Below are 22,680 nucleotides of genomic sequence, written 5' to 3'. Positions count from 1 at the left end.
CTCATGACAAGGAAAAGATACTCAGTATTGTGTGTGGCCTCCACGTGCCTGTATGACCTCCCTACTGTAGAACACCTGGGCATGCTCCTGATGAGGCAGCAGATGGTCTCCTGAGGGATCTCCTCCCAGACCTGGACTAAAGCATCCGCCAACTCCTGGACAGTCTGTGGTGCAAAGTGATGGTGGTGGATGGAGCGAGACGTGATGTCCCTGATGTGCTCAATCTGATTCAGGTCTGGGGAACGGGTGGGCCAGTCCATAGCTTCAATGCCTTCATCTTGCAAGAACTGCTGCCACACCCAGCCACATGAGGTCTGGCATTGTCCTGCATTAGGAGGAACCCAGGGCCAACCGCACCAGCATATGGTCTCACAAGAGGTCTGAGGATCTCATCTCGGTACCTGTGTCACGTCTGTCACATGTGCTCAGTGTGAACCTGCTTTCAGCTGTGAAAAGCACAGGGCGCCAGTGGCGAATTTGACAATCCTGGCGTTCTGTAACAAATGCCAAGCGTCCTGCATGGTGTTGGGCTGTGAGCACAACCCCCATCTGTGGACGTCACGCCCTCAGACCATCCTCATGGAGTCGGTTTCTAACCGTTTGTGCAGACACATGCACATTTGTGGCCTGCTGGAGGTCATTTTGCAGGGCTCTGGCAGTGCTCCTCCAGTTACTCCTTGCACAAAGGCGGAGGTAGCGGTCCTGCCGCTGGGTTGTTGCCCTCCTACGGCCCCCTCCACGTTTCCTGGTGTACTGGCCTGTCTTCTGGGCGCGCCTCCAGCCTCTGGACACTACGCTGACAGACACAGTAAACCTTCTTGCCACAGCTCGCATTGATGTGCTATCCTGGATGAGCTGCACTACCTGAGCCTCTTGTGTGGGTTGTAGAGTCCATCTCATGCTACTGTACTACGAGTTTGAAAGCACAACCAACATTCAAAAGTGACCAAAACATCAGCCAGAAAGCATTGGTACTAAGATGTGGTCTACGGTCCCCACCTGCAGAACCACTCCTTTGAGTGTCTTGATAATTGCCAATAATTTCTATCTGTTGTCTATTCCATTTGCACAACAGCATGTGAAATTGTCAATCAGTGTTGCTTCCTAAGTGGACAGTTTGATTTCACAGAAGTTTGATTTACTTGGTGTTATATTCTGTTGTTTAAGTGTTCCCTTTATTTTTTTGAGCAGTGTATGTTCAGGGTATTTTTTACAAAACTTTCTAACTTTACCAAAACATACATAAGGCTCTCACAAAATATGCTTCTTCCACAAAGAAATCAATACCAACTATTGAGCCAACAGTAAATTTCATATTCCTGTGCATGGCCAGATTTACGGGCATGCCCGTACTAAATAATTTCAGAGTATTGACAAAATTATAAAGAGAAGAACATGACATGAAAAATGCAAGTCACAAAAAGGAAGAGAGAGAGAGAAGAAAAAGAAAAAAAACCAAAAAACACACACACACACACACACACACACACACACGTTTGGGAACAGATAACTTACAAAAAGAGCGCACAGCACGTAGGCGAGCCAGCTAAGACGTTGCCACTTTTAAATTAGACATGACTGTTTGGAAAATGTCAAGCTCTGAGAGGAACTAGCCTGAAGTAGCACACGGAACACAAACTCTGAAAACGGAAAATATGCAATAAATTTGGCACTATTATTTTTGACTAAAAATAGGTTTTACAAGATTGTAAAGAATGGGGTCTTTATTGCGTTTCGGACGCTATTGTATTTTGATGGTTTCCTGCATCCTGGAAGCAGAATCTCTTTGGAATTAGGTTTTAAAAAGGATGGCATGAGATGGAGATGGTCCCAAAACAAGCCTGGACTCCAGAACCTGAAAACTAACGTCCACTGACCCTGCCCAAGTCTCACAGGACAAACACTTATTGGATCGGCTGGAAATGAATTATTGGTTGATCAAGCTTCCCACTCATGACAAGTCTAATAAGGGAATAATCTGTTCCACCCTTCCATACAGCGATCACTAAATCAGTGACACACCAACGTCTCCTGATAACCACATGGCTTTGAACCAAATTGTCTATATGGGATAACCTTTAAAAAGGCAAGTAATAAAAAAAATAAAATATTATTAAGTAAGATTTCGGTTTCATGTATTACTTTTCCCCAGTGGATACATACTGTCCGCACCATGGGCAGCCCGTATCAGACACTGGCAGCATTATTTCAGAGAGAGGCCTACTTCAAAAGGGAGCCTGTCACCTGTTTTGGCTGCTATAAGATGCAGGAACTGTCTTTCAGGGCTTATCTACAGCATTCTATAATGCTGTAGATAAGCCCCCGATAAGACCTGAAAGAGAAGAAAAATAACGATCAACCGGGGGCGGTCCGATGGGTGCCGCAGGTCCGGGTCCGGCGCCTCCCATCTTCTAGCGACGCCACCCTCCTGCTTGCTTTATCGCTCCCCAGCATCGCACTTCTGCAAAGGCGTACATCTCTGCCTTGTTGAGGGTAGAGCAAAGTACTGCAGTGCACAGGGAAAGGTCAGAGAGGCCCTGCGACTGCAGGAGAAGCTGACGCCGCTGGGTCCCCCAAAACGAATCCGGTTTCAGAAGGTGGACTTCAGTCTGGAGGAGATTTACACCAATAAGAACTACCACATGCCCACAGAGAATATAAAATTTGAATGTGTTCAGGGTATAGACCACTACAGGGGCCGTTTTTTGCTTACTGAAGCAAGTAAAAAAAGGATTCATTACTAATGGAAGAAAAACACTTATGATGCATAGATTGAAAAGACACCTAGCCCCGTCAAGTTCAACCTTTCTCCACCACACGTATATTTCATCACTAAATTATCTATAACCCACAATGTTATGTGTACTGAGGAAGTCACCCAGCCCTTTTTTGAAAGCAGTTATAGTGTCGGCCATTACTACCTCTTGTGGTTGAGCTTTCCACAGTTTGACTACTCTAAAGGCTCCGTTACACATAACGATGTACCAGCAATCCCACCAACAATCCGACATGGATGGGATCACTGGGACATCGTTAGACAGCTCCTCCAGCTATCAGGACCAGCGAGCAAGCTGGTTTCTAATGTAAACATCGGGTATCCAAGAGCCGCGACTCCTGGATACCCGATGTTTACATTAGAAACCAGCGTCGCCGATTGCTGGTCTCTCGCTGCCACACACAGCGATGTGTGCTGCCCAGCGGGAGACCAGCGATCAAAAAAATAGCCCAGGCCTGTCAAGCATGATCAGCGATACCCGGGCAGGGGGGCCGGTCGCTGATCCCCGTCACAAAGTCAGCGATCTCGCTAGTGAGATTGCTGTGTGTGACGGGGTCTTAACTGTAAAAGAACCCTTTCCTATTTAGCTGCCGGAATCACCTTTTTGTTTCCCTGTAACGAGTACCCCCTGGTCCTTAATATGGTCTTTGGGAGGAATAAGTCATGTGCCAGTCCTTTGCACTGACCACACATATGTTTATACATGTAAATGAGATCTCCTCTGAGGCACCTTTTTTACTAGCTAAAGATCCCAACTTTTCCATCATATGAGAGGCCTTCAATCCCTTGTAATAATCTAGTTGGCCACCTTGGATCTGACTAATTTCTGAATGTCCTTAACTGTGGAGCCCAAAACTGGATCTCATATTCTAGATGCGGCCTCACAAGTGATTTATAAAGGGGTAACAAGATGTTGGGATCACAAGATTTTCTATCTTTACTGCTTGACTGAGCACTGCTGGAGAATACTCAAGTCCTTCTCCTGTTGTGTAGTCCTGAGTATACTTCCAATTAATGTATATTCAGCAACAGGATTACTCCGTCCTACGTGCATTAACCCCTTTCTGCCATTAGACGTACTATCCCGTCCATGTGCCCTTGGACTTAATTCCCAAGGACGGGATAGTACATCTAATGCGATCAGCGGCGCCCACGTGGTGTCAGCTGATTATCACAGCTGACACCCGGCACAATGAGTCAGGGGCGGTCACGGACCGCCCCCGACACGTTAACCCCTTGTGTACCGGAGGTTAAAGGAAAGCATCGGCAGGGAGGGGGCTCCCTCCGTGCTTCCCTGAGCCCCCCACGGCAGTGCAATATGCAGCGCTGCTGCGTGGGACTCCTTCCCTACAGGCCCCCGGATCCAAGATGGCGACGGGGGCCTGTAGGGAGCGGACTTCCTCACTGCCTGCAAAGCACAGGCATGAGGAAGTCTGGAGAACTGCCTGTGACAGATTGCTGATCTGTCACAGTGATCTGTGATGTGACAGATCAGCGATCTGTCACAGGACAGTGATGTCCCACCTGGGACTATGTCATAAAGAAAAAAAAAAAAAGTGTAAAAATATTTAAAAAAAAAAAAAATACTCCCCAATAAATTCATTTTTTGAAAAAAAAAAAAAAAAAAAAACACAATAAAAAAGTACACACATTTGTTATCGCAGCGTCCGTAGCGACGCACCCTATAAAACTATCCCATTAGTTAACCCCTTTAGCGAACCCCTTAAAAAATAATAAACAAAGCAAAAAATAATGATTTATTATCATACCACCGAACAAAAAGTGCAATAACGCGTGATCAAAAAGACGCATATAAATATACATGGTACCGCTGAAAACGTCATCTTGTCCCGCAAAAAAGGAGCCGCAATACAGCATCATCCGCAAAAAATAAAAAAAAGTTATAGCTCGCAGAATAAAGCGATGCAAAAATAATTTATATAAAATTGTTTCCAATGCAAAAAACTGACAAGACATAAAAAAACGACCTAAATGAGGTATCGCTGTAACTACCTACCCAAAGAATAAAACTGCTTTATCAATTTTACCGCACGCGGAACGGTGTAAACGCACCCCCCCAAAAGAAATTCATGAAACGCTGGTTTTTGTTCATTCTGCGTCCCAAAAATCGGAATAAAAAGCGATCAAAAAAGGTCATGTGCCCGAAAATGGTATCAATAAAAACATCAACTCGTCCCGTAAAGAATAAGACCTCACATGACTCGGTGGGTCAAAATACGGAAAAATTATAGCTCTCAATATGTGGTGATGCAAAAACTATTTTTACAATAAAAAGCGTCTTTTAGCGTGCGACAGCCGCCAAACATAAAAACCGCCATAAATAGTAAATCAAACCCCCCGTGATCACCCCCTTAGTTAGGGAAAAATAAAATAATAAAAAAAAAAAAAATGTATTTATTTCCCTTTTCCCATTAGGGTTAGGGCTAGGGTTAGGGCTGGAGTTATAATTGGGGGGTTTCCACTGTTTGGGCACATCAGGGGCTCTCCAAATGCAACATGGCGTCAGATCTCAATTCCAGCCAATTCTGCGTTGAAAAAGTCAAATGGTGCTCCTTCCCTTCCAAGCTCTGCCATGCGCCCAAACAGTGTTTTACCCCCACATATAGGGTATCAGCATACTCAGGACAAATTGCTAAACAACTTTTGGGGTCCAATTTCTCCTGTTACCCTTAGGAAAATAAAAAATTGGGAGCAAAAATATCATTTTTGTGGAAAAAAAATGATTTTTTTATTTTCATGCCTGGGCATTATAAACTTCTGTGAAGCACTGAGGGGGTTCAAAGTGCTCACCACACATCTAGATAAATTCCTTGGGGGGGGGGTCTAGTTTCCAAAATGGTGTTATTTGTGGGGGGTTTCTACTGTTTTGGTTCATCAGGGGCTTTCCAAACGCGACATGTGTCCGATCTCAATTCCAGCCAAAAACGTCAAATGGCGCTGCTTCCCTTCAGAGCTCTGCCATGCGCCCAAATAGTGGTTAACCCCCACATGTGGGGTATCAGCGCACTCAGGACAAATTGCACAATAACTTTTAGGGTCCTGTTACCCTTGGAAAAATAAAATTTTGGGGTGAAAAGATCATTTTTGTGGAAAAAATATGATTTTTTAATTGTACCGCTGTACGTTATAAACTTCTGTGAAGCCCTTTTGGGTTCAAAGTTCTCACCACATGTCTAGATAAGTTCCTTGGGGGGGGGGGTCTAGTTTCCAAAATTGTGTCACTTGGGGGGGTTTCCACTGTTTAGGTACATTAGGGGCTCTCCAAACGCGACATGGCGTCCAATCTGAATTCCAGCCAATTTTGCATTGAAAGTCAAACGGCGCTCCTTCCCTTCTGAGCTCAGCCATGCGCCGAAACAGTGGTTCCCCCCCACATATCAGGTATCAGCGTACTCAGGACAAATTGCACAACAACTTTTGCAGTCCAATTTCTCCTGTTACCCTTGGTAAAATAATGTAAAGCAGCAAATGAGATAAAATGTAACTTTTAATATACCAATTAAAACAATACCAAAAATAATGTCACCCACAAGTGAATTTAAAAAAGATGCAAGATAAATGGGTGATCCTCAGAGGATATTTGAAAGCACCCAAACGCATCACATAAGAGATATAGAATGTAACTGATAGAACAGACAACAACCTATATGATGGATACAGCATGAAAAAAATATCGCAATGCTATAGCCAATCGCACATGTATACACATGTATAATATTTAAGGCCAGACCACAGGTTCGTAGCCTTACATAAACGAGATTTCAAAGAAGGAACGAGATTTCAAAAAAAGGAACAATCTCACCGGTTCATGCAGACGGTCAGGAGTCACCAGGGATACTCTGTATATCAACAGGAAGGTAGCAATGGGAAGGCAATACCCTGTCAATTCCCTTACATGCTAACCATTAACTGATCCCCAGGCTCCTGCCCTTACAAGGGCAGTCCACAGCTAGCCCTATATTGCACATGCCCTGCACTATCCCTATAAGGAGCGTCCCAACGCGTTTCATCCAAGTAACTCTTCAGGGGACTAACTTGTTTAAAGTGCCATAGTGCTATAGCTAAGAGTTTAAACAAGTTAGTCCCCTGAAGAGTTACTTGGATGAAACGCGTTGGGACGCTCCTTATAGGGAAAGTGCAGGGCATGTGCAATATAGGGCTAGCTGTGGACTGCCCTTGTAAGGGCAGGAGCCTGGGGATCAATTAATGGTTAGCATGTAAGGGAATTGACAGGGTATTTAGCCTTCCCATTGCTACCTTCCTGTTGATATACAGAGTATCCCTGGTGACCCCTGACCGTCTGCATGAACCGGTAAGATTGTTCCTTTTTTTGAAATCTCGATCCTTCTTTGAAATCTCGTTTATGTAAGGCTACGAACCTGTGGTCTCGCCTTAAATATTATACATGTGTATACATGTGCGATTGGCTATAGCATTGCGCTATTTTTTCATGCTGTATCCATCATATAGGTTGTTGTCTGTTCTATCAGTTACATTCTATATCCCTTATGTGATGCGTTTGGGTGCTTTCAAATATCCTCTGAGGATCACCCATTTATCTTGCATCTTTTTTTAAATTCACTTGTGGGTGACATTATTTTTGGTATTGTTTTAATTGGCATATTAAAAGTTACATTTTATCTCATTTGCTGCTTTACATTGCAAATTTGGATGGGAAATAATTGCCATTTTGGACTGATATTGGCTTTGCTTTGTTTGGTTCCTTGGTAAAATAAAAAAATTGAACCTGAAGTATTTTTTTTTAGTGAAAAAAAGTTAAATGTTCATTTTTTTTTTTTTAAATATTCAAAAAATTCCTGTGATGCACCTAAAGGGTTAATAAACTTCTTGAATGTGGTTTTGAGCACCTTAAGGGGTGCAGTTTTTAGAATGGTGTCACTTTTGGGCATTTTCTATCATATAGGCCCCTCAAAGTGGCTTCAAATGTGATGTGGTCCGTAAAAATAAAATGGTGTTGCAAAAATGAGAAATCGCTGGTCAATTTTTAACCCTTTTAACTTCCTAACAAAAAAAATATTTGGTTCCAAAATTGTGCTGATGTAAAGTAAACATGTGGGAAATGTTACTTATCCAGTTTTTTGTGCGCCGTATCTCTGTGATTTAAAGGTATAAAAATTCAAAGTTGGAAAACTGCGAAATGTTCAAAATTTTTGCCAAATTTCCGTTATTTTTCACAAATAAACGCAAGTTATTTGAATGAAATTTTACCACTAACATGAAGTACAATATGTCACGAGAAAACAATGTCAGAATCACTGGGATCCATGGAAGCGTTTCAGAGTTATTACCTCATAAAGGGACAGTGGTCAGAATTGTAAAAATTGGCCTGGTCATTAACATGCAAACCACCCTTGGGGCTTAAGGGGTTAATCTACATTAAATGGGTGACTAAGCAACAGGTCCGCTTTCCATAGACTTCAATGTTAAAAAAATGGATCCAGCCGAGATCAACTCTTTTGCCACAGATTGCTGTTAACTGATCCCTACTGGACATGTGAACTTAGGTTACACCTCTACAGTCATGGCCAAAAGTTTTGAGAATAACACAAATATTATATTTTCACATGATCTGCTGGCCTCTGGTTTTTATGTGTGTTTGTCAGATGTTTTTATCACATACAGAAATATAATTGCAATCATATTATGAGTAGCAAAAGGTTATATTGACAGTTAGAATGAGTTAATGCAGCAAGTCAATATTTGCAGTGTTGACCCTTCTTCAGGACCTCAGCAATTCTCCCTGGCATGCTCTCAATCAACTTCTGGATCAAATCCTGACTGATAGCAGTCCATTCTTGCAAAATCAATGCTTTTATTTTGTCTGAATTTGAAGGTTTTTGTTTGTCCACCCGTCTCTTGATGATTGACCACAAGTTCTCAATGGGATTAAGATCTGGGGAGTTTCCAGGCCATGGTCCCAAAATCTCTGTTTTGTTCCCTGAGCCATTTAGTTATCACCTTTGCTTTATGGCAAGGTGCTCCATCGTGTTGAAAAAAGCATTGTTGATCGCCAAACTGCTCTTGGACGGTTGGGAGAAGTTGCTCTTGGAGGACCTTCTGGTACCATTCTTTATTCATGGCTGTGTTTTTAGGCAAGACAGAGAGCCCATTCCCTTGGCTGAGAAGCAACCCCACACATGAATGGTTTCAGGATGCTTGACAGTTGGCATGAGACAAGACTGGTGGTAGCGCTCACCTGGTCTTCTCCGAATAAGCCGTTTTCCAGATGTCCCAAACAATCGAAAAGGGGATTCATCAGAGAAAATAACTTTACCCCAGTCCTCAGCAGTCCACTCCCTGTACCTCTTGCAGAATATCAGTCTGTCCATGATGTTTTTTCTGGAGAGAAGTGGCTTCTTTGCTGCCCTCCTTGAGACCAGGCCTTGCTCCAAGAGTCTCCGCCTCACAGTGCGTGCAGATGCACTCACACCTGCCTGCTGCCATTCCTGAGCAAGCTCTGCACTGCTGGTAGCCCGATCCCGCAGCTGAAACACTTTTAAGAGACGGTCCTGGCGCTTGCTGGTCTTTCTTGGGCGCCCTGGAGCCTTTTTGGCAACAAGGGAACCTCTCTCCTTGAAGTTCTTGATGATGCGATAGATTGTTGACTGAGGTGCAATCATTCTAGCTGCGATACTCTTCCCTGTTAGGCCATTTTTGTGCAGTGCAATGATGACTGCACGTGTTTCTTTAGAGATAACCATGGTTAACAGAAGAGAAACAATGATGCCAAGCACCAGCCTCCTTTTAAAGTGTCCAGTGGTGTCATTCTTACTTAATCATGACAGATTGATCTCCAAGCCCTGTCCTCATCAACACCCACACCTGTGTTAATGGAGAAATCACTGAAACGATGTTAGCTGGTCCTTTTAAGGCAGGGCTGCAATGATGTTGAAATGTGTTTTGGGGGATAAAGTCCATTTTCTAGGCAAATATTGACTTTGCAAGTAATTGCTGTTAAGCTGATCACTCTTTATAACATTCTGGAGTATATGCAAATTGCCATTAGAAAAAATGAAGCCGTAGACTTTGTAAAAATTAATATTTGTGTCATTCTCAAAACGTTTGGCCATGACTGTATACCAGGCTGATAACACAGGATCCACAAGACACAAAAGGTGATGACACTGCTGACTGCTCGCTCTTCACAGTGATCTTTGCACATTTATTAGACACTTCAGCATAAATAAATAGGAAAAGATAAGGTCGGTATCTGACCATCCTGGCCATCTACATGTTTTCTGTCTTGAAACTGAGTTAAGAGTCTAAAAAGCCTCAGAAACCCATGTGAAAATAGAAATCTTCCTTTTAAAAGTAAAGATTGCAAATCTGTCAGCAGGTTTTGCCCTCAAACTATTTAAATGTGAGCATCTCTTTCAAAGACCAGTCCAGCGATACCTGTATGGCCAGTCTGTTCCTCCATTACCAAGAAATCAGCGCCTCAATAGATATCTAAATGAGGTTGAAAAGTTGGTAGATCGGAATCCTCTGTCACTTCAAATCTTTTCCACGCTGAGGGTCGCCTCCTCCTGATAGACCAACAGCTTCTAGGCTTTGTGAGACTACATATATAGTCAGGAGGGTTTAATAAGATACGTTTAGAAGAAAACAGACAATTTAAAGCAATATTCAAAAAGATATGTTAACTGGAGCAGTGGGCAGCAACAAAATGGTTTTTAACAGGGAAAAATGCGAAGGACTACATCTGGGCAATAAAAATGAACAAAGCATATACAGAATGGGAGGATTAGGGCTAAGCAACAGCACATGTGAAAAAGACTTGGGTATACTAATAGATCACAGACTGAATATGAGTCAACAGTGTGATGCAGCAGCAAAAAAAAAAAAAAAAAATGCAATTCTAGGATGTATTAACAGAAGCATACAGTCTAGATCACGTGAAGTCATTATTTCCCTCTACTCCTCTTTGGTCAGACCTCATCTGGAATATTGTGTCCAGTTTTGGGCACCACATTTAAAAAAAAACACATCAACAAACTGGAGCAAGTTCAGAAAAGAGCATCCAGAATGGTGACCGGTCTGCAAACCCTGTCTTATGAGGAAAGGTTGCAGGATTTGGGAATGTTTAGTTTGCAAAAGAGAAGACTGAGAGGAGACTTAATAGCTGTCTACAAATATCTAAAGGGCTGTCACATTGTAGAAGGATCATCTTTATTCTCATTTGCACAAGGAAAGACTAGAAGCAATGGGATGAAACTGAATGGGAGGAGACACAGATTAGATATTAGAAAAAACTTTTTGACAGTTAGAGTGATCAATGAGTGGAACAAGCTGCCACGAGAAGTGGTGAGTTCACCTTCAATGGAAGTCTTCAAACAGAGGCTGGACAGACATCTGACTGAGATGATTTAGCGAATCCTGCTTTGAGCAGGGGGTTGGACCAGATGGCCCAGGAGGTCCGTTCCGATTCTACGGTTCTATGATTCTAATAGGTAATTATCCGATAGGAGCTTCTCTTGGAGAAAGAAAAACAAAACAAACAAAAAAAACAGAATTAGTCTTACCGGAAATTCGGTTTCTAGGAACCTTCCACGACAGCCACATCGGAGGATGTCTCCCCGCCCTAACGGGGGACAGGAAATGCACAAGAGGTTAAATAACCCTCCCCTTCCTGCTACCACCAGTGTTTTTTTCTGGACACACTAGCATGTATAGTTACCACCAAAGTGCAGGAATCATCCAATAAGAGTGTCAGATAGGGAGGGAAATTAGTGCTGTCGTGGAAGGTTCCTGGAAACCGAATTACCGGTAAGACTAATTCTATTTTCTCTAGTCACCTTCCACGACAGCCATATCGGAGGAATACCAACAACTAATTTCTTAGGGAGGGACAACAGCCTGCAGAACACGTCTGCCAAACATTAAATCCCTGTTGAAATTTAGTTTATAATGTCTGGTGAATGTATGGACAGACGACCAGGTGGCGGCTCTGCATATCTGCTCCGAAGATGCGTTCCCTCTTTCTGCCCATGATGTTGACGCTGAACGAGTAGAGTGGGCTTTCAGACATGTACGAGGAGGAACGTTCTGTGACGAGTAGTTAAGGCTGATCGCTTGCCTGATTCAATTCGCGATTGTATTTATTGCCACCTTTGCCTTCATTCCGACCAGAAAATTTGAATGAACAAATGAATTTTGGTCAATCCTCCAATTCTGTCTGCTGGAGGTAGAATAACTATTCTACGAACATCAAGAGTGTGAAAGACTTATTTTGTGTTGGAGGGGTTGTACAGAAGGAAGGCAATATAATGTCCTGGAACCTATGAAGGTTCGAGACTACCTTAGACATAAGGAGGGATCAAACCTTAGGATGATGCTATCCTCCGTGATGGTCAGGTATGGCTCCTGTATTGAAAGGGCCTGTAATTCTATGCGCCTTGCGGTGGTGATTGTTACAAAAACAGTTTTTACTGTTAATTTTCCCAGGGTCGTGGAAGACAGTGGCTCAAACGGTTCCCTGGTCAAGCCTTTGAGAACTAGGTTCAAGTCCCAGGGGGGAATCTGACCACGGAGTCTGGGACGAATTCTAGTTGCTGAGGTCATGAATCACCTGACCCATCGTTGGCTTGCCAGATCTTGATAGCAAAGTTAACCAAGAGCTGACACCTGAACCCATAGTGAACTAGGAGTGAACCCCAGAACTAAGCCGTCTTGAAGAAACTCTAAGATCTGTGCGATATTAGGATGGAAGGGGTCTGGGCACTTGGGGAACACCAAGATGATAACTTCTTCCAAGCCTTCCCGAAATGGCGTTCGTTACGCTCAGCCTAGAATGGCCAGTGGCCCTGTAGAGATTGGATCACTTTCTCGGAAAGGCCTTTCGCTTTTAGAATTTGGGCTTCAGTAGCCAGGCAGCAAGGTTCATTTTGTGCGGGTCTGGGTGTAGCAAGAGACTGGCCCTTTGGGGCAGACGTATTGGGGCATCCTGAGCCATGTTCCGTAGGGCTCCGTACCAGCTTCCCCCTGGCCACATGGGAGAAACTAGGATTGTAGAGACTTGTTCTGCCCATATCTTCTGCAGTGATTTCGCTATCACGGGAATTGGAGGGAAGGCGTAAGCCAGATCGAACTGCCCCGGATGGGAGGAGGCATCTACTCCCCACGCTCAGTCGGTGGGACTGAGGGAAAAACATGTTTCCACCTTCGTGTTTTGACCGATGGCAAAAAGGTCCACATCAGGATTTCCCCACATTGACACCAGAGACAAAAATACTGTTTGGTCTAGGCTCCACCCCAGAATGAACGTCCTTCCTGCTGAGAAAGTCCGCCTGCTGATATGGACAGACGTTTCTCTGCCAAAGAAAAAAATTCTTGCAGCCACCACTTTTTTGGTTGAAGAATTTCGTGTCTCCTTGGTGTCGGATGTAGGACACTGTAGTCGCATTGTCCACGTACCTGCTTTCAAACACTTCTTCTACAGCTTTTAGTTCTCTCACATTTGAGGAGCTGATTCTGATGCCTGGGGGCCGTACCCCCTGGAAGTGTGAATACTCCACTATAGCACCCCAGGCTCTTACTGGCATCTGTGGTGACGATTTTCAGGGAGAACTGATCCCAGCTGACGTCCCGCTGGAGGTTCTGGTAGTCCAGCCACCATAGGCGAGACACCTTCACCTGACCAGGAAGGGGAGTTCTCTTGCTCAGAGTATTCCGATACTTCTTTGAACACCGGAGTACATAGGACTGAAGGGTCCGAGTAAGGGCTTGTGCCCAGGAAACAGCTTGGATGCACACTGTAAGTGAACCTAGGATGGACATTTGAGTCTCTCAGGGTTGGTGCTCTCTGGTCTCTGAACCTCGAGGTCCTCTGACCACGTCGAGTTGTTGTTCCTGGGTTAAAAAAAAATGATGTTCGCTTTCCTGATTCCAGGAGTATCCCTAAGAAGTTCTTCCTTGAAGAAGGAAGGTCTGATTTCTCCAGGTTGGTGATCCAACCCAAGGACTGTAAAATCTCCAGGGAGTTTTCTACGTCCTGGTTCAGGCGAGATGTGGATGGAGCCATTATTAGAAGGTCATCTAAGTATGGGAAAATGCAAATCCCCTGCTGACAAATGAAGATTATTGCCTCTGTCATTATCTTGGTAAACAATCGAGGGGCTGATGACACCCCGAACAGCAAGACATTGAACTGGTAGTGGTTGACCTGGGGACCCTGGGACCTGAGGAATTCCCCGTCTGGATGAATCGGGACGTGAAAGAAAGCGTCCCTCGGTCCATTGTGGCCAATCACACAATTGTGTCCTATGAGGGGGATTGTTAAATGCTTGACCCATGATTGCAGGCTGGTCTCCCATTCTGGACCCAGCCCAGCCCCAAGCTGGCCAGCGGCCACCACCTGACTACAGTCACGCTCAGCCTAGAATGGCTGGTGGCCTGACTTGACCGACTCCATCTTCTGTACTTTACCACTTGGTTCAAGGGTTTAAGTTTATTATGACCCTGTCTGAGGGTTTACACATACGGAGAGGCAAGTCTGCTGTGGAACTGAGGAGATCGTTCCTGATGGGAGCAGTCAAGTACAGTCTACAAGCTTGCAAAAGTGTTATGTCTGGATTTTTTGGAGGTGCGCCTGCAGGGACATCACTCTTAAGCATTGAGGGGGAGGACTCTCGAACCTCAATCTCAGTCTATCGCGAATGGTGCAAATAACCCATTGGTTTGAGGATATGGATTGCAACGATTTATGTAATTCGATAGTCGGCCCCCGACCGGAGAACACTCATTGTGAAAATTTCAAACTGTCGTTGTATTGATCAGTACGCTGTAGTGATCAGTACGTTCCTTGCTGTTGTTGGGGGCAAGAATATTCTGCCCTTACCTCCTTTAGGATAACTCCACCGGCCCGTTTTTTGCCCGTTCCCCTGAATTCTCTCTGTGAGGAATCTGGTCCGGGCCCAGCCTTAAGCTGCTTAACGGCTGTTCTGGAGGCGACTTCTTTTCATCAGTGGCTTCCTCTGGGATATCATCCAGAGCTGAGCCAAGTAATAATTTCCCTGAAAGGGAATCGTAAAGTCTCCTCCCCAAGATTTCAGCCACAGCTGGCTGAGTTGGAGAGGACCGCAGATTTTGCTGCTACCCGGACGGACTTAGCAGAAGCATCCACTAGGAACCCTGTCGCGTTGTAATAGGGGAAGGGAGTCAAGGGTTTCTTCCCCGGACCTGTCGTCGATTGCCTGCTGGCTAGAGGTCCCCCGAGTGAGGTGATCCTCCAGCATACGCAACCAGCGGGACAGGGAAGCAAGGTTGTGGAGGCGTCCCAGGATTTCCTAAGCAAGCTCGCCATTGAGAGTTGCCCTCAAATGTTAGAGCCGCTCTTTTAGATACCCTGGACTCCGCACGTCCACTTTAGGGATTTCCCATAAGGAGGAATTTCCCTCCAAGGGACTAATTCCTCAATTTCTGAGGTGACACTAAGTCTCTCTCGGGAAGGGCCCATTCCTCCAGATTCCGGATATATCCGTGAATGAGAAAACCCCTTTGTGTGTAAGAGAATGGTCAGTCATAATATACTGAGCGGCCATGTTGTCTCTAGCAGCCATTTTGTTGAAAGTTAGAGAAGATTCAACTTTTACAAAAGAGCTGATAAAATGTATTAAATGGAGGATGGAAAATGAGATCATGTCTCCTAGCAACCTCAGCCGATGTGCGTAGAGGAAGATTGGATCAATCAATAGGGTCACAGGTTACCAAATATATGGTCAGTATGCTTATACGTGATAGTGTGGTAGCGAAGAGTAGAGTAGTTAAAATGTCAGGATGTAAGAATTTAGGGACCTAGACTGGAGACAATTATAAGATTTTAGGACAGTAGCCATAGATACCAATGACTTATGGGTTTTAGTGTTGCTTGAAGAAATGTTAATTAATATCTTCATATTATGTCATTATATTCTCTTTTCTAAACCACGTTTCTGTAGATTACCATGAAAACGCCTTAGAATTATAATGTTAACGCCCTCTGCGGCAAAATGCAGCTTTCTTTGTTCTGATAATGTATAAGAAGCTCCTGTTACTGTCGATCGGGGCCATTCCATCGCCATCATGCCACTGTGCCTCACCATGGCCAGGGCACAGAGCCTTACCATCGCCAGACTTCCTAGCAAATCTCTGCCTGTCTGAATTCCTGTTTTTGCCCGCATATTCCAGCTCCTCTGTTATTCTGTATCTGTTTTGCCGTGTATCTCCGAATAAACCTTCAACCTCAGCTTGATAAGAGATCGTCTGTGGAACTTCTTCCCGACTCTTCCAGCTCTCAGTAGGACTTTTTCTTACAAGTGGCGATTGCCAGCCAGGAGGAGCGGCTTCGGAGAGCTGCCTCCAGAAGGACCACCGGAAGAAGCTGCAATTGAGGGCTTGGAGGTTAGAAGACTGAAGAAAAAATAAAAAAACGCGTATGGCCATACGTTAAACCGGTCAAAGGAAGCCAGCCTGAAGGAGAACCTTTCGTGATCGCTCTGAAACCGCCTGCCTGATTTTTTTATAATAAAACCACGGACAAAGAAAAAGACTATAAAAAGATGAGTAACTAAGAAGAAGCTATCTACAAGGACGTGAGAATTTGTTGTGCCGGGTAGCAAGAAGCTTTAAAAGGGCGTGGGGAGACGCTTGGCAAGCGTAACGAGTGAGGCTGGAATCACGGCTGCACCTCTTTTGATATCTGGTCGACCCCAAACAGCTGTAGCGAGGTCTTCCATCTGAGAGGTGTGAGTATCTAACTTTGCTTAAATTGCATTTGTTGATACTAGGACAGAGTAAAACTCGTCCTTGTAGACCACTGTAAATATGGAGTGGTTACGGAAGCAGGCAGAGAAATATGCTGGCACACCCCAGCTGGAGGGGGTTAATGTGGAAACCACGTGGTTAAATTGTATGCGTTGGTTTACCACCGAGAACAGGGAACTGGATAGAAAGAATTCACTAGGTTAAGCTAATAGCCAAGTAGTGGCTTTGTGTAAGACAGTCATAACCTTTGATCAGGCTCTTGATAAATAGTCTACACAACAATATGTTAACATGTTCACCCGGGGAGGGGCAGCGTATAGGGAGAGATCAGAAAAGCTGAATGAGATGCTGGAGCTAGCAGCGAAGCACAGAGAGGAGGGGTGCGAGCAGCAGCTGAGAGCAGTTATGTCACAGATGGACACTGCAGCTTAGAAACACAGTGCTGATGTAAATACACTTGTAGACTGGAGAAGAGTTAAGAGAATGAGTGAAGTAGTACATGACAAGATATAGTGTCCCAACAGCTCCAGCTTATGCAGATACAGTTGAGGAAAGACATATTGTCCCAACAGCTCCAGCACATGCAGACCCTAGGTTAGGTGTGAAGCTGCTTCAACCCCGAGAAAAATATCCCTGACCAAATGTTCCTGATCCATCTTAAATTTATAAAAAATTTGCCTAATTGGGAGGAAAGTAAGTGAGTGTTTTGTTAGGACGATGCAATCCGAGGTGAGGGGTGATGAGTCTAATGTTTTTGCATGCCATTCACCTCGGGGTGTATCTGCTGATTAGGGGAGGCCAGGAGTTCCGGGGGGGTATGCGCAGCTGCTGAGAATGGGCAGGTCCCGTTCGGCAGAGCCCCCACAGGATCCTATGAGAGGTCCCCCCTTGTGTTATTTTCGTGGACATCTGGGATATGTTAGACGTTTTTGTCCCAACTTTGAGCCAGGGATTGTACCCAGAGAACCCCGGGCACCATTTAACCCCCAACAGACCCGGGAGTTCTCTAGACCACCTTTCGGAGTTAGACCTCCGTATCCAGCAGTGAATGACCCTAGGCAGTATCAGCAGTACAACGTTCTTCAAATGGTTAACCCAGTCTCACAGGAGCCCTCTGCTCCTGCTCCCTCCCCAATAGCTTTCACTCATCTGTGCCCGGAGGTCCATGCTATTCAGGGAGGGGTCACTCCTCCTCGTCCCTATGCTCCGCTGATTAAGGAGCTACGGGAACATGAGGACCGGACCCTGACTAAGGATCTCTTTGGGGCGGAGGTGGCAGCTGTTGGACGGAAGCCGTGCCCAGATGGGGATGATGGATTTTTCGGGCTTCCCACGGCAGGTAACACTGATTGATGGAGTGCTCCCCCTGTTCCCCTCACCCTCCTTGCCCCCCTTTCCCTGGGCAAGGACGGTAGACCTTATGTCAGAGGGAGAATAGAGGGGCTGCCTTGGGAAGACATCCTCATCGATACAGGAGCCTCAGTTTCAATAACGCGACACAAATTGCAGTCACCCCCTGGACTGCCTGAGACTACACTTTTGTAGAATTTGAGGACTCCTGTATTCAAGCAGAAAAAAGTCGTCCAGTAAACCTGAAATTTCAGGACACAGGGGGATCGAAGCAAAGGGGTCTTCGATGCGCTTTTTGGGTAAACCCACAGTTACGGTACACTATTTTGGGAACTGATGTTTTGGGAGCAATGGGAATTGTTGTTGATTTATGTAACAAAGTCTTGTGGCGGAAGAAAGAAGCCACTATCTGTTCTGTAATTGTCCCTGTAGAGGAGGAGGAGAGTCATAAATTACTCATTGCTAGCTTCGGATAAGGTGCTAATGAAAATGTTGAAAACACTGACAATGATGCTTTAAAGAATGAATTGAAGCAAAAGTTCCCTGAATTGTGGATCTCAAAGAAAACTGATTGTGGGTTAATGCAAACTCAGGTTAAAATTGATGGTGAAAAACTGCCACCTTTCCAGCGTCAGTACCGTATTCCGGAGGACGCAATCCCTTACATAAGGGTAGCAGTCAGTGAATTGGAGAAACAAGGTGTTGTTGTGAAAGGTAATTCTCCATGTAACAGTCCTATTTTACCTGTAAAAAAGGAAGATGGCAGTTTTCGAATGGTAGTAGACCTGAGACTTGTAAATAAGTACACTCCCTCAGCTGCTCACCTTGTTGCATCTGTCCCTGAAGTTATGTCACAGCTGAGGAGTGATTGTAAAGGGTTTTCTTGTTTAGACATTGCAAATGGCTTTTTCTCAGTACCCCTAACACCTGAATCTGCACTCCGCTTCGCATTCACTTTTGAAAATGTGCAATACTTGTTCACGCGGCTGCCCATGGGATTTCACAGTTCTCCTGTGTATTTCCATCAGGCATTAGCTCAGATGTTAGAACCCCTGGGTTACGGAGACAAAGTCTTACAGAATGTGGATGATTTATTGATTCAAACTGTCGATGAATGTGAACACAGAGAAACCCTTGAAAATGTTTGTCAGGCTTTACAAGAGGCAGGACTCAAAATGAGTCTAGATAAAGTACAATTGATGAAATCAGAGGTTTAATTTCTGGGTGTGTCTGTCTCAGCAGAAGGAAAGAAGCCCATGCATGATAGGGTTAAAGCTATTCAGGCTGTCCCCATACCAACTAATATTACTGAACTCAGAAAATTTTTGGGTCTTATTAATTTTTCCAGAGAATTCATTGAAGATTTTGCTTATTTGGCTAAACCACTGTATGATTTATTGAAAAATGTTGATAATGACTTTGACCCTGTTAATGTAGAGGGAGCCGCCTTACAGGCTTTTGAGGGATTGAAGCGCGCCCTTACGGCAGCTACTGCATTGGTTAACCCTGACCCTTCCCAGCCTTTCTACATTCAGACTCACACCGGTGATATCTCTATTTCTTCAGTGCTCCTACAAAAATGGCCCAAAGAAAGCCCAGAAGTGTCTAGTCAGTTGTATGCCTTAGGTTATTACTCTAGGTTGCTGACCCCCGTGGAAAAAGGATTCACTCAGTGCATGAAGCACCTACTGGGCGTGCACTGGACTATGAATCAAGTGAAGCATATAGTGGGATTTGCTCCTTTAATTCTACAGACCCCACATGTCACCTTAAAAACTTTGCTGAAAGGAAAAGCTTCAGGTATCAATTCACAGAGAATGGCCCAATGGATCATTGATTTTGAGACTAGAGACTTACAAGTCGAAGTGGGTGAGAAATATCACTTAGCCCAGATGATGCAGTATGCAGGAAAAAGTCACAATTGTCAAATTGAACAGGCTAATGTTACTCCCTCTCCCTTCCGAGCAGATTTTCAAGAGGGAATCCCCTGTGCCTATATTGACGGAGCTTGCTATTGGCATGAGAGGCATTACATCACAGGCTTCGCTGTGTGGTTTCCAGCTAAGCCATTGCTGCTGCAGTATAAACTCCCTGGTCATTTCTCCGCTCAAAGAGCTGAGTTGGAAGCAGCTCTACAGGTCATTCTCGTGTGTCCAGAGCCAATGAATATCTTCAGTGATAGCGCATATGTCGTGTCGTCACTCACTCTATATCTTAATGTATGGGCCCTTAGGGGGATGGTTGATTCTCAGAACAAGCCCTTGCAGCATGCAGACATTCTAAAACAAATTGAGCAACGGGGTAAAGAATTTCCAAAATTATGGTCCTTCTGCAAAATTAAAGGACACCAGAGGCTAATCCCTGACCCTCACATCCTTGGCAATGCATATGTAGATCACGCAGCCAGGGAAGCTGCACTCACAGGCGAGGACAAATATCCCCAAGAAGTCATCGCTGCAGTTACTAAAAAAAACCCCGAGAGCACCCCCTTGTTTATTCTTCTCTTCAATATCTCGTAAAAGCACAGGAGAAGGATGGAGACTCATATCTGTTCAATTCCCTTGAGTCCCTGCCCATTGAGGGGGAGTGCTTGTACTACAAACGGGTTAATGATAGACTAGTGCTTTACATCCCAACAACAATGGTTAAGTCTTTGCTCAAATTTTCAAGCTAAAAAGGTGATTAAAATGGTTCATATCAATCAGTATAGACTTCTTAATTATTTTACTGAGATTTCTGGTAAGGACTGATACTCCACTCTTTTTTTTTCTATTTCCTCCAGGTCAGCTGAAGATTTTCATATTCGACTCCTGGGACCGTGAACCTATTGGATGATCAGGAGAAGATGTTTCACACTATACAGTGGGACTCTGATAGTGTGAGAGGGGGAGAAGATCAGGAAAATCCAGGAGACAAAGAATGAGAAGAAATAGACCAAAAGACTTGACTATTGTGCAACTTATTTGGGACTATTTGAATTATTTTTTTATTTTTTTTATTATGTGTTTGTGCTATTTTTAGGGACATTTGCCTTACACACACACGTGCATAAAGTGCTGAATTACCTCAATATTCTTATTTTCAGTAATTCACCCATGAATATTACAGTACTGTATGTTGTACTCTGGATAGAGTACAAGAGGGGGACTTGTAAGAGAATGGTCAGTCATAATATACTGAGCGGCCATGTTGTCTCTAGCAGCCATTTTGTTGAAAGTTAGAGAAGATTCAACTTTTACAAAAGAGCTGATAAAATGTATTAAATGGAGGATGGAAAATGAGATCATGTCTCCTAGCAACCTCAGCCGATGTGCGTAGAGGAAGATTGGATCAATCAATAGGGTCACAGGTTACCAAATATATGGTCAGTATGCTTATACGTGATAGTGTGGTAGCGAAGAGTAGAGTAGTTAAAATGTCAGGATGTAAGAATTTAGGGACCTAGACTGGAGACAATTATAAGATTTTAGGACAGTAGCCATAGATACCAATGACTTATGGGTTTTAGTGTTGCTTGAAGAAATGTTAATTAATATCTTCGTATTATGTCATTATATTCTCTTTTCTAAACCACGTTTCTGTAGATTACCATGAAAACGCCTTAGAATTATAATGTTAACGCCCTCTGCGGCAAAATGCAGCTTGCTTTGTTCTGATAATGTATAAGAAGCTCCTGTTACTGTCGATCGGGGCCATTCCATCGCCATCATGCCACTGTGCCTCACCATGGCCAGGGCACAGAGCCTTACCATCGCCAGACTTCCTAGCAAATCTCTGCCTGTCTGAATTCCTGTTTTTGCCCGCATATTCCAGCTCCTCTGTTATTCTGTATCTGTTTTGCCGTGTATCTCCGAATAAACCTTCAACCTCAGCTTGATAAGAGATCGTCTGTGGAACTTCTTCCCGACTCTTCCAGCTCTCAGTAGGACTTTTTCTTACATTGTGTTTTAGGCTTCAGCCCCTCCCAAACGTCTCATACTGTATAGAGAAATCCTCTTCCTCCTCACCCCGGACCTGCGAGTGCGGGCTGGTCTCCCATTCGGATCCCAGCCCTGGCTCAAGCTGCTTAGCAGATTTCAGAACGGGGGGTGGAAGTGGAACCTTCATTTTCCCCAAGCCTCCTCTGAGTTAGAGGTAACAATCTCGCCCGAGTCAGTCAGATTCCACAGATGCCCATTTCCTTCTAGCTGGAGGGGGCTGTAGTATCGGGTCTGGGAAAACGTCGCCATAGAAGACTGGACTTCTGTGATGAGTTTTTATGCTGTCCAGTAGGGAGGCTGCTCTGTACGTAATAAATCATCCGTGCAGGGCTGAGAAAGCTTCCTATATGAAGAGGAAAGCCTGAAACCACACATGAACATTTTTAGGGTCAGAGGCCTTGTCTCCCTTTGGAGAGAGAGAAGGCATACTTAGTCACCTCCGAGACTACCCCTGGACAGAAAAGTGGGGACCCACCCTGCTACTTACAGTAGGAAGGTGAACGCTGGGCTCCGCAGAAGCAGGCAGTAAGGGTTTGTCGCCGTCCATGATCAGTCTGTCACAGTGTACAGATAATGCCTTACCTGGACGCACCCAGACCAGGATTTGGAATAACCGAGGTCGACCAGCGTGTTGGTGCTCCTCCACCCCTTGGTCCACAGGTGGGGGGGGGGGGGTCATTCCAATCACCCCTTCTCCACAGCTTATTCTCCAGCTGCTCAGCAGCTGCCCCTGCATACTCATCCCGTCGCCTGTGGGGGTCGGCGGTGCTCCATTGTTCCCGGCCTGCCTCA

The 22,680-nt window shown here is 44.6% G+C and overlaps 1 protein-coding gene and 1 long non-coding RNA gene across 2 annotated transcripts in view; one reads left to right on the top strand and one right to left on the bottom strand.

Moving 5' to 3' along the window:
- The window catches only part of LGR4 (leucine rich repeat containing G protein-coupled receptor 4), a 248,297-nt gene that overhangs the window by 142,036 nt on the left and 83,581 nt on the right, over window positions 1–22,680 (bottom strand). The window lies entirely within an intron of this gene.
- Window positions 14,954–21,788, top strand: LOC141088017 (uncharacterized). The gene is made up of 2 exons (XR_012231822.1): window positions 14,954–17,897; window positions 20,691–21,788. It is a non-coding gene; the product is annotated as an uncharacterized lncRNA (long non-coding RNA).

This window comes from Dendrobates tinctorius, unplaced genomic scaffold (genome assembly GCF_039654945.1).
Source record: "Dendrobates tinctorius isolate UK_male_01 unplaced genomic scaffold, ASM3965494v1 ptg000037l, whole genome shotgun sequence".
In the NCBI taxonomy this organism is placed as follows: domain Eukaryota; kingdom Metazoa; phylum Chordata; class Amphibia; order Anura; family Dendrobatidae; genus Dendrobates; species Dendrobates tinctorius.
This window is presented reverse-complemented; position numbering and strand designations above follow the sequence as displayed.